Source organism: Ascidia mentula, chromosome 4, assembly GCF_947561715.1.
Source record: "Ascidia mentula chromosome 4, kaAscMent1.1, whole genome shotgun sequence".
Classification (NCBI taxonomy): Eukaryota; Metazoa; Chordata; class Ascidiacea; order Phlebobranchia; family Ascidiidae; genus Ascidia; species Ascidia mentula.
Window position 1 is genome coordinate 3,057,463 of NC_138569.1, and position 11,485 is coordinate 3,068,947.

General features: G+C 41.1%; 1 long non-coding RNA gene across 1 annotated transcript; it reads left to right on the top strand.

The window, feature by feature from the left end:
- The first annotated feature begins 519 nt into the window (after nt 1-519).
- Nucleotides 520-9,791, top strand: LOC145897831 (uncharacterized). Its single transcript, XR_014402402.1, has 2 exons — nt 520-709; nt 8,924-9,791. It is a non-coding gene; the product is annotated as an uncharacterized LOC145897831 (long non-coding RNA).
- Nucleotides 9,792-11,485: the final 1,694 nt, after the last annotated feature.

Here is an 11,485-nt window from a genome sequence, read left to right on the forward strand (position 1 = left end):
CACAAATTACAGTTTCTCACAAACAACACAGATGTTATTCGTGACAAAGCTGTAAGATAAACCGACGGCGAAGGATGTTTTCTCATCAAAGTTTTCGTGTTTTGACACATAGAAAATATGACCGGTTTTTCTATTGTGGAAATCTTTTGGCGGTGACCGATGTTCACCATCCGAAAAAAGAAAAGAAAACAGTAAACACCGAAACGTTTTACATAAAACTAATTCTACGATTGGAGAAAGCTGTGCCGGAAAAACAAGAATTGAATTACATTAACTATCCAGAGGTTGTATACGGAACACTCATGTGATCATTAACTAAGTCTAAGCGGTTGCCACGTGAATACACGTGTGTTTTTCACGTCATGGAAAGTCACGGATAGCAACGAGAAAAAGAGAAGGTTGCCCGCACGTCACTATGGTGACTGGTTCTCCACTGTCTTGCGTAATCACTGAGGGAAAAGAAAAAAGGCGCTTGCTGTCAGGCGGGCACCTCCCAATTCTGCCGCTACTGATCAGACAACAGAGTCACGCCACGGTATACGGACACAGCGACAAAATTTCTGCAAAACGAGACGCGACAAGCTCCAGAAAAGATTTAGAAAGAACGACGAATTATTAAACAAAAGTTTAAAAGAAGATATCTGAAGAAACTCGAGAAGCAAAATGTCGATCCTCAAGCAAACCCTGATCTTCGCACTGGTTCTTTTCGGTAAGTTGTTTTACTTTTTCGGACTTCATTTTAAACTCACGCACCCAAAGTAAATTGTTTTTCTGAATCATGGCCGAAAACGCAACTTATGTAACCAATGAACTTCCGCTTTAAATAATTGTATTAATAAGGCATTTACATAGGGTGGCATTTGGTCATGTTCTATTTTGGCAATCAAACTAAGCGGCAACTTGTTTGTGCATCGGTTATATCCAAACCCCAATCTGTCAAACGAGCTACGACAGACGCCCGGGTCGAAACAGCGCCACGGAAGCATTTCAAGTTACCAGCGAAACTCTTTATGCATTGTTCCATCTTTCTTCGCGTCCTGTCTAGTTTGTCAAATTAAGCTTGAATCCAAGAGCGCGTGAGGTCATATTTCGTTCAAGATTGTTTTTCAAAATTTACTGCCGCGAAATAATAATCAAAATGTCACTGTAGTGCGTTTGTGACGTTCTTCCTGTTCGGTCGCGATGCTCAAAATTGAAAATTCACAAACAAACCATTGTTTGTTGCTATCCTGGAAACGACATGGTAAACCTCATTACATATTCTGAATAGTGAATCAGATATTGAGCCAGTTTTCTGAAACACGACAATCTTTTGAATCACATTACGCCAGTGCGGGGTTCTATCACAGCCTCAATTTGTCGGGGAGCTGCATGTTATCGGATTTTCGTTTTTTTTTCAATTTTCCGATGAGGAATAATTCCTGTATGATTCGATCGATCGATTCCTTGCTATTTGTGATTGGGAGAAAAAACAGTTTCGGTACCTTTCGAAGCAGAAGTGTACATTTTGTTAAACCGTAAATACTCCAAGATTACTAAAACTTTTAACATCAGAATTAGCCTGTACGTTTTCAAGCGGTAAATAACAGAGAACGAATCGCGGAAGAATTCGAACTTCACAATTAGCACCAAATTTGGCGTTACCAGTAAAACGCGCAACAAGTGTCCACTCAAAGCAATCAGAAAATCTCCGCTTAATTGCGCGCCATATCTCCCGAACGCGAATTACATTTTTACGCTGAAAAGCGATTACAATTGTGACGTAACTTATCGCGTTAAGAGATGTCGCGCAGAATATTGATTGCGCGCGATGTTTGGTTTTTGAATTATGGAACGCAGCCTGATGGCCCGCGATGGAATAACTGGTTCGGGTCGCGAGCTTTTGGAGTGTTTGTCGAGGCTTTATAATTTATAAAGCGACAATTCTATCCATTAAGAGGAATTTGAAGTGCCGAGAATTGTTGTTGTCACACAGTCATTACAACCAGTTGTATTTTTCAAAACGTGTCGTTACATCAAACAACAACCAATCCGGCGTACGCGTTACACATGTAGGGTATGTACTTTTGCCTACTGTGGACTATCGTTGTACCCGAAGATACTGTATACACCGAGTCTCCAAACTTGATTCACTTTGTAAGCCAATGTAACATAGAAATTTGTGCGAATATTATCGCTATAATTTGGTGTAGTTTTCAATTCAAATATGTAACCAAAAATAACAAGAGGTTGCTTTGTACACACCTGACCATTAACATTTCCATTTTACACACACAGATTTCCATTTTACACAGACTTATATGTGGATCAAGTTATGACTCGGTGTATTAGCGTTTTCCGTTGTATACAGGGTAACGTTTGTACGTACACGAACGCCAAGAACCCTCATGCAAGATCAATTTAGGGCGCTAACTGTATATCCGAGTACGGCTGAGGCAATTAAAAGTGACCGATGTTTACTTGAAGCTCTAAACACTCTGTCACTAATGGACTTGGCTTGTTTACTAACGTTAATTGGACACGTAAAAAGGTACACGTTCGGAAATTACCACGGTTCCATTAGGAATATTGGCTACCGCTGATGAAACAAACATTGCCTCAGTTGCTTAAAGCTATAGTGAAAACGTTTTGTTTAACGTTTAACCACAACAAGTGTATTCACTATAGGCTACAAGACTTTGGCTAGCGATACTGTTGGCAGATTTTGTTTTCCGGAAAAAGCATGTTTTTTCCAGTTTTGTTTGCATAGCTCCGATGGCTGTTTTTCGGATGCCATGAAAACGAGCAACAGAAATGCCAGTGGTACCCAGAATTCGATCTCCTCTTTAATTATTTATTTACGCGATCCCAGGTTTGGCATTTTCGGCACATGGCCCATTGTTCAACTGGGAAACTTGACATGTAATTTGCCAGTCCGTCAAAATGTGTTTGGTAAAAGGTCATGACGAGCTACAGTAATCTTTAGGTGCCAGATTTGTGAAGGTTTTGTGAAACAGCTACTGACAACCACGATGGCCAAGGCGTTAATCGCTTATAATCACGTGCCACGTTCCCGCCAATCAAATTGTGAATTATTTATTGATGCTGAGGCCGTTTCCCACGCGGGAGTACAGTCTACGTATAAGTTGCACTCTTGTAAGTTCAAATGCAATGCCATGAGAAGTGATTAAACAAAACATTGGACATTGGAGTCACAATACAATCAAATTACAACGATGTAACACATTAGGTCGAAACAGTTGCCCTTTCTCAGCTCACTAAAAATAAACGTAAACAAAGCCAGTTTTGTCCAGCTGGGTCTATAATTTGTCCGATAACGTGAGTTTTACCTATCGATTATTAATAAACGGACTTTCAGTTTCCGTTCTATTAACAAATGTATTTCAATGATAGCCGACTGGCCTTTATATGTAGGAAAACATTACACCAACAAAAATTAATTATTTGAAGACAGAAACAGTCACTCTACCGAACGTTTCTGCTGATAACAAACTTGCTAAATCAAATGTGAATAAGTTGTTTGTCACAACCCATCGTCTGGAGATGTTGTCACAAAGCCACTACTGTGACGTAAGACAAGATCGCTTGAATCGAAATGAGGGGCAGTCAAATGGTAGAAGCAAATATTTGCAAGAGTTTCACGGCCACACTGATGTAACAAACGGTATCCTGAAGCGCAATAGTCCTCGACGTTTTTTTTAGCTTTATGATAAAGTGGGTAGAAACTGAAGGGATTGTAAAAATTCTTGTAAAAACTAGTAAAAATGGTTTATACCAAAATTTTACTCTTTTTTCATGTTTTATGACGATTTGAGACGAAATCTCATCGAAAAAACGTTTTTTCGAGACCTTTTGAGCAAAGTTTAAAAACATAACTTGCGTCATGGTTGAATGGACATCAGCGTAGATTCGCCTATCGCAAATCTAAGTGGGCTTTTAATTATATGTTAAAGTGGCCTTGAAATTGAAAAACGCGCTTATAAATGTTGGTGCAACTGCCCAGCAGGCTGTGGAAAAAAGGATACGAACGTTCTACGCTCGTAACCAAAACTTAGTAGCGCTCCTCGTAATCTATTACCCCACGCATCACGAAGCCAATTTCACAGGCGGGTGCCTTTGGAAAAACACCATGTTTAGGCGCCTTCTCCAGCGCTCTCTACAGAGCATTTTATCAACGAATTCTGTTTGTACAAGTTGGGGGCTGTTAAAAGTCATTTAACGAACAAAGGTTTGTTACGTCACAAACAGGCGACAGATCATGTTTGAACGCCTATAAAAAAAACGAGCTCCTAACGGTTCGTGTGCTTTAATAGCGCCTCGAATACGATTTCCTATTTTAACTTCAACTGTCTCGAATTAAGTGATATGTTAAGTTGATTCGCTAGAAGGGATTATTCGAACTGTTTCTTGTTTGTAAACTTAAGGAACCGATTAAAAATATTGACGCCTATGACAAAAATCACACCGGAAACTTGTCAGGCACTCATTAAGCGTAGAAGGCGTCGTATCCAAGTCACTTTCCTCAGGGACTCGCAGCCAACTTTACAAAACGCCCAAATGACACCCCACTATGGAATACCACAAATAGAATCTGCCGAAACCACAGCCAAGCCCGGATAACAATGGTTGTCACGGCAACGCACTGTCGCTCGGGGGGCAAATTGCTGCCTTGGCCGATAGTTAAAATTGCCGAGTTCCAATGGCGAAATTTGAGCCCAGTTTTTGTCGTGTGTTGCGTCACGTGATCCACTGGCATTTCTAACAAAAGGTTCCGAATGCAAATGTGATGTTTACCTAATGAATAGGTTTCCTTTTGTTTTTCCGGTGAAAAACAATGGTTTAATTGCATGCTAAGAATAACAGCGTTTAGGGAATTAGTCGTCATTTGTCATGGTTGAATAACCGGTGGTGATGTTTTGAGTCGCCATGCAATTTCCTTATCTTGAAAGAAAATCTTTCCCTATCTTGAAAAAAAGTTGCAATTTTCTTTAAAACAAGAATTCAAGACAATTTCTCGAGAACACTTGAGCCGCATGTAGCGTATCTTGTGACAACCAATCGCATACCTGCAGAGCTCGTGGATTACAGTCTCGTGATCAAGACCATCTTTGAGCCTGCAGCAAAATGTGCGGTTTCTAAGCGTGCAAGTATGCAATGTTCAGACAGCCCCAGGGCTGCACGCGGAAGATACACCAAGACTCACGTGTAGTTAGGGATTGTTCCATATCAGATAAATGCATCGACGTTTTCGGGGACGTGTTTAATGCAGTTTTATTGCCCTTTGACAATGCCGAAGGATTACAGGTTTGCCTATTATTGTAATGGGTTTACAGGTTTTGCCTATGGGTTTACAGGTTTGCCTATTATTGTAAAACCTTTTACTGTCATACAATTTCCACAATAAACGGTACCGCATGTGTCACACGTGGTTGTTTTTCACGTCACAGGAAACGTTCGGATCGACACAAAGGACAAACGATATAAATTTATGACGTAACAGTGCATTGATGTAACGAGTTTACAAATACCGTTTGTTATCAGTGCGCTTGCTGGACTGTCGTGCCAAAAAATGTTTTAGGCGAATGCGATCGGCGGCATTAGTCAACTTGCATAGTTTAATGACAAGGTAGCAGCGTACGGTAAAGGGCGCAGCCATTTGCACACGCCCCGGGCTAATATTCGGCGGCATTAACCGTCGGCTTCAATAAACAAATCCAGAAAATGTGGTATGCGACTTGTCCTCAAGTCGTAGTACACGATCCGTATTAACATATTAAAGTTTAAGGAATAAAACGAGTTTGTGGATATGCAAAGTTTAAGACACGGCTAATAAGGCATGATTTTCTCCATTGTTATTCACGGTTGACAATTTACTCATGTTGAAATAACCCATAAAAAGCCAAGTGTGTTAGTTAACTTTAACTAGATGGAGACACCATAATACCAGGAAAATCACATCCTCGGGCTACAAGATGTGTATTGTTTTTGCCACATAGGCGAAGCGCTTTAAACGATAATTCTAGAATTAGCATTTCTGAATTTATCACCCTTTCGAGGCCTCGCTTGATGGATTTGTAAAGGCGCCATATGGGCGTTCGGGTTTTTCGTAATGTGTTCCACCCAAGTGTGTATGTGTGTGTGTGTGTGGGAGGCGAATGTTTACTAAAACGATACAGTGATAAGAGGACGACTGCCTGACAAACTTTAGGTCACCAGACGTTAAGATAAAACTGCACAGGGTCCAAGTCACTTCTCGTGTCACTTGTCCTGCGATAAGCAGTGACAGCAAGGGAAGCTCGGTTCTTTCGGTTGCCCGGTAGGCGAGCTTTCGAAAGTAGTAATGAAAACAGAAACTCTCTGCTATTGCCGTCGCGATGGATTCTGTTTTCTTGTCTATGCTATTGCATGAAACGCGCGCTTTCGATATTAATATAGTTGAAAATAATTGGAAACTTGTTTTCTCAACCACTGTGCTCCTTTACCCACCCCGAACAATGTTCCTTTATTCCTGGGCGGTTAATAGAACAACGGTTATTTGCATATAAGCTTGCGTTTAATGAAAGTACGAATTTGGCCGAAAGTCAACACTAAATCTCGTCCATTTCTTTACTTTTGAACCTTTTGAAGCGTCGAAGGAATGTTTTTATATTTTTGGTTGTATGGACAATGTCAACACCCAGTACAGGAAAACAAGTTTCTGGTTTACTCCATAGCACAATGCACGCGCTTCCGTCTCGAGTCGGAATCTGAACAATGAACGAAACTCAATGTTTTCCCGCATTGTTAGAAGTTTCCGGCTATCCAGAAACGGAAGCCCAAGCGAGGAGGCAATATTGATGTGATGCAACTTACTTCAGTCGTCTTGAGTGCGAAATAAGCAGTGAGCACAGAAACTACACAACAACAAGTTGGGCGCGTAGATTCGGGGACAATTTAATGTGTCAGGAAAACTGTCTTTACATAAAAGTTGGAAATATATTTCAGGTTTAATATCGTCAGATTCTTGCTGGTTCTGTACGTGTGGGGGCTGCTGGACAGAAAACAGCAATTAAAGCAATAAATTTTAAAAGCTGTTTCCCGTTTTACGGTTTTAAATTTAGCATTTTACAACTTGTATTCACACAGGGTGTTCCGTTTATTTAAGCGTAATAAATGTGCCCTTGTAATTCACACACTTGACGCCACCAAAATTAATTATCCATAAAGGCCCAATCAAGGAAATTTGTCATCTTTGCTGCGAAACGATTTTGTGCAAACACACAAGGTACAACATGCCTGGGTTATATTATTGCCGCCCAATATACAAGGTAACCTTCTGATTGTTTTTCTTCCGCCTAAGTTCCACAAAATTCCACATCAGTGGACGCTATAAGCAACAGGCCCTCTTATCATATTTATCAAACAAGCGATGTCTGTTGTTATCTTATACCATCGCGTGCAGTTTATCAAACGTTACAGAATCCCGGCTTCCTTCCGACTCAATTGACCCTGAACACATCGACTAGCCTGGACTTGATCGGCGAGTTGGTCCCAGTGAAAATCCCACTCCGGTTTCGATTCGATTTGAAAAACGAACATTAAATACTCGGCTCGTGGGTAAACAAGAATAACAACGGACCTAAGCCATTGTCCTCTTATAAAAAAGCCGTTTCCATGGCTCCTTAATGCAAAGTCACTTTGGAGAGGTCAAAATAACTTTGGTATGTTTTTCTCCATTGACTAATGACTGACTGGGCTTGCGGGGGCACGCCGTTGTGTAAAAGACGGGTAACCGCGATGTGATTATACGGTAAAGATTACCATTATATCAGAAACGCGTGGTTCTGTGTTTGTAGGAACATCGGAATTGAAAATAGTTGGTTCTCAATTTTAATATTACGTTGAGTGTTGTAATCGTAAGCAGCGACGCCCGGAAAACTGCTTCAACCAATTTTAGTCAAACTTTCGCGTTCTTCTTGTCGAAAGAAGAGGGGTTTTGTGTCGGAATAACACCTCAAAAAAATCACAAAAATCGTTTACGCGGGTGCATGGTGAATTCCAATTCGTTCCGCAGTCTCGTTCGTCTCGCCGTACATCTAGCACGCGGTCGTGAAGGCCAAATGCATGCATTTTTCATGAGAATTCGCCGCCACCCTGCACCGTGGCATGTTACCGTGGCACATAACCGTCGGCTCCCAGAATCATCCGTCCTGCTTGGATGAGAGGAGAAAAGGGCCAATATTGGTCACGTCTTTGTGACACGTTATCTGTCATGCTCGTTTTGTTTTCCGCTCCCTCGTCATTGCACTTTTTTTGGAGGAGGTCAATTTTACTCGCAAACGCGTCTTAACGAAAACAAGATGGATGCAACTGCATTTTGGGATAACATTGTCAAGGGGAATAAAATAAAAAAACAAAGCAATTTGTTTTGTGAGCCGAAAACAGGGGTTTTGGGAGTTGAAAGTTTGAACGAAAGCTACAGGCCAGATAGGCTCAGTCAGGAACAATTTTCCACCCACTAACAACGCGTATAGGATCTGTTTGTGTATCACAATTGTCTTGCTCGTTGGTGTGGACACCCGTATTCGTTGCCTACAAACAAATTTCCAGTCGCTTGGGAAAGGCTTTCCATCCCATTATGACGTCACAGTCGTTGCGATCGATGGGTGAAAGGCAAAGAAGCATCTGGAGCGCGAAGCCATTTATTCCGCCTTCGCGAGCGGCGGTCGCATCACAAATGTGATCTAATAACGAGCCAGGTAAACGGCAGAAATAAAAGGTGTCAAAAAAAATTATCGTAAAACGCCGCATTGCGTCGGAAGCTGTTTCCTTCTTCGTGGACAATGTAGCATGTCACGGCAGTTGGTGGAAAATATAGAATGTTCGCTGTGTGTAAAATTTCAGTCTAAAATCACACAATTAATTGGGTTTTTTTGTCGTTCAGCCCTTGCATTGGTGACATCGGCACAGGACACTACTACAGCCGAGGAAGGGTCTGGAAGCTCACCCGAGACAACCTCACCCTCAGTAACAACCACTCCCGTCGGTACTACCAGCAGCGGTAACTCTGCTACGCCACTGTTCATAGCAGTGCTCGGGAGCGCCATCGTGGGGCTTCTCAACCTCCGTTAGAGTCCCAAGGTCCACAGATACTTTTAGCAAACTGTAGTATTCGTCTCGTTTTTTTTTTGATTTATTTTTCTGTAACTCCTGTGCACTAACCCCCCACCCCCCTCTCACCCCTTTTCATCGACAAAACTCGCGCGCTGACCGTGTTCGTGTCATTATTTTATCGCTGCAACCGAATAGAGTTGTCGTTTTGACGTCTCACATGTGTGTGTATGTTTGTTTGTGTTTTAAACAATGCGTATAGTGTTTTGTTCCAGTTTGTTAAAGTAGTCCATCTATAGTCCTTAAGACGACGCCAACAACTCAACCGCCCGTCTGTAGGCAGCGACGCTAATGTTTCATATTGATGGATTTACCGAACATTTTGATGCGCCGCTGTCATAATTTTTGAATATTTTTTGCATGGCTTTATCACCCCTCAAACAGAAACACTTTAGTGTATCGTCTGCCCTTAACTGAACAAACAGAACATTGCGCCCGAGGCCGGAATGGCGGACTTAGGTCCAGAACCGAGACGAGGGCGTGGTTGGCGACTATTGGTCATCCATGCTGTCGCGTGCATTTTACAAACAGAAATATACACGCTGTTTTCTCTATTGGCTGTTACCGCTGTTTTATGCTTGTTCCTTGAAACGATGGAATTTTATGTACATCTTGCTAATAAAAGAACAGCTATAGGAAAAGCGCGTTATGTTCTTAAAGTTCTCAAGCAAGAAATAGAGTAGAAAAATGTTTCCAAAAGTATGACATTACATTGTGGTACAACAATATATATTAAAAACACAACTAAACTGAAAAAAAGGGCATTGAGAAAAGATTAGAATGTCATATTTTCGTCAGTTTTAAGCTGACTGGAAAGTGGGTTACCAAAAGGTTCAACGGCCACGCCGACGTTTGCTTGTTGAGCGGTCGTGTTAAATTCCTTGACGCACAACCATCCAACTGCCGCCGCAACATGTAAAAGATACAACGCACTCTTGTTTGACAAACTGGAAAACAGGGCGTTGCCAGGCGGCACTCCAAGCTTCGGCGCAGGTAATAACGGAGTATGAAATTATCCGGAGTTTGATTTATTGCAGCACGATGCGCTGATTAAAAATTTGGCCCGAAATCAATTTGCTCCGCAAGCAACAAAAGAAATCCTTGTTTACCTTCACGTAAATTTTACTCATGATAAAGTTGTTGCTTTAATTGACCAACTGCAAAACTGCTGGCGGTGAACAGGATGTATGAACACAAACTTAGTAGACTGATAAATTACCAACTTATAATTAGTTCCGTTCCGATTTGTGGTGTCTTTTTTTTATCCTGAAATCTGAAAGCATGTGCGGTTAATGGTATATTATATATGGTAATAATCGTTAATAGTATTTTATATATGGTATATAATTGTTAATAGTATTTAATAGTGTTAAGAAACCTTCAAATCTTTTTCAAAAACTTTTTCAAAAACTAGGAAATCCGTGTTTTTGTCTTTGTTTAATCGATTTACAAAAAGTATTTAAACCGGAACACTCCGCCATCTCGAGAAGAACAATTTTGAAAGAGGCAGATGTGGTCCCATGACAACCGACGGAGCCTAGCATATAACAGCACGTATTCCATTTCACTCGTTTTAATTATTACCCAGCTGATCTATGCCCGCTAACAATCCCTATATATTGATCAAAGTGAATAAGCCGTTCCCGTATATATTGATTAAACCGTTGTAGGCGCCCGTCGATATTTTGCCACCGACCGTCAATCAATTCAAAGGGTTGAAGCATCAACTTTTTATTGACAAAACAAAAATGAACACGATGACCCAAAATGACCTTGGAATTGTGACGTCAAGTAGAATGAACTGCGAGCCGATATTCGAGACAAACATAATGTTTCTCTGAAAATGGTGGACACATCATGGTTCAAGCATGCTAAAAACTTTTTAAGGCAAGAGAATCAGTCATTTGACTGAACGTCGCCTATACCGTGTATTCAGCCCATAACAATTTTAAATCCGGTTTTCACCGCAATCTCGTCGTGCCTGTTACCGACCAAATTCCTGAGGCGACTTTTTGGGCAAACCGGTTCTGTTATAAATCAGCCTAGCGAATATTCACTTTTAACACCGCTCGTAAAAATAATTCAAACATTTTGGAAATTCCAAAATTATACAGAAAGGCGGTTCTCCTGTGGCCCTTTCGCCTATTTGCATAAGAATCGCGCTGGGTAAACGTTTACGAAGCTTTCAAAGCGGTTTCGCGACGAAAACGCGCAGGCGTTATGAACTTAGATAAACACGACTCTAGAACAAAAGAACATTATAACCTAATGGCCACAGTGAAGGGTGATAACCTATTAATTACCGCGAATTCTTTTTGATGCGATTTTCAAAGAT